Genomic DNA, 1,354 nt, shown 5'->3' on the forward strand with positions numbered 1-1,354 from the left:
GGATACACTTTGGCCCTGGCATAAAACTCACTCCCAGAGGCTGGCTCTCAGCTCAATAGTAAATAAGACGTATACACAGACTACTCAACCAACCCAAAATGAGAAGAAACAGCAGCAAACATCTATTAATAATTGGAACATGAAATGTATGAAGTACAAATCTAGGAAAATTGGAAGTTGTCAAAAATGAAATAGAACATGTAAAGATAGATATTCTAGGCATTAGTGAGCTGAATTGGACTGGTATTGGCCATTATGTATTTGTAAATTTTTTAGTTTTCCTTTTGTTATTGATTTGTACTTTAATTCCTTTGTGGTCAGAGAATATATTTTGTATGATTTCAGTTCTTTTAAATTTATTCAGACTTATTTTATGGCCTGACATATGATCTATCCTGAAGAGCATTTAATTTGCACTTGAGAAGAATGTGCATATTCTTCTGTGTGTGGATGTCTGCTAGGTCTAGTTAGTTTATAGTGTTGCTCAAGGAAGTCTGTCATAAATTTATAATGTTTTGTTGGTAGTCTTCTAAGAAAAATAATCTAAGAAACACAAAAATATAATCTAGAAAAACTAGATGATAAACTAAAAATTTTCTAAAGTCTGGATTGAAATGTCAAAAATAACAGCAAAATGTAACAAGTGTCAATCTTTATAGGAAGCTACATAGACAACCTCATTGTAGACTGAGATCTAAACATGAAGTTCGAGTCTACAACTGAGGATGGGTGGAAGGAACCTTGGTAGGCAGAGTGGTTAAATGCTCAGCTGCTAACCAAAAGGCCAGCAGTTCAAACCCACCAGCTGTTCCACAAGAGAAAGGTGTCGCAGTCTGCTTCTGTAAAGATTTACAGCATTAGAAACCCTATGGGGGCAGTTCTACCCTGTCCTATAGGGATGCTATGAGCTGGAATTGACTCACAGCAGTGGGTTTGCATTTGGCAATGGGTGGTGGTTGTTTGTGGTTAATCACACACACACACACAAAGGAAACCACCTTTAATAACTTAAGTTACAAGGTGGGATAAAAAATAAATAACTAGGAGAATATAACCGCATAACTGTACAATTTAAAGTATATGTGCAAAAAGCCAGTAATAATGTTGCTTTTATCCTTTCAATTTTCTATTTTATATTTTACTATATGTAGTGATTTGTAATGATAATTTAAGGCAAATATTCATGTTTTAAATGAAAAAAGTATGTTTATATAATATTGTTGTTGTTGTTAAGTGTCATCGAGCAGAACAAAAAACTGCCTGATCCCGCGCCAGCCCCACAATCCCTGCTATACTTGAGCCCATCATCGCAGCCACCGTGTCAATCCATCTTGTTGAAGGCCTCCCCCTCTTT

At 35.7% G+C, this 1,354-nt stretch overlaps 1 protein-coding gene across 1 annotated transcript in view; it reads left to right on the plus strand.

The window, feature by feature from the left end:
- The window catches only part of IRAK3 (interleukin 1 receptor associated kinase 3), a 74,519-nt gene that overhangs the window by 25,978 nt on the left and 47,187 nt on the right, over positions 1–1,354 (plus strand). The gene's annotated exons all lie outside the window — the stretch shown is intronic.

This window comes from Orycteropus afer, unplaced genomic scaffold (assembly GCF_000298275.1).
Source record: "Orycteropus afer afer isolate SDZICR_OR568_19922 unplaced genomic scaffold, OryAfe1.0 scaffold00097, whole genome shotgun sequence".
NCBI lineage: Eukaryota > Metazoa > Chordata > Mammalia > Tubulidentata > Orycteropodidae > Orycteropus > Orycteropus afer.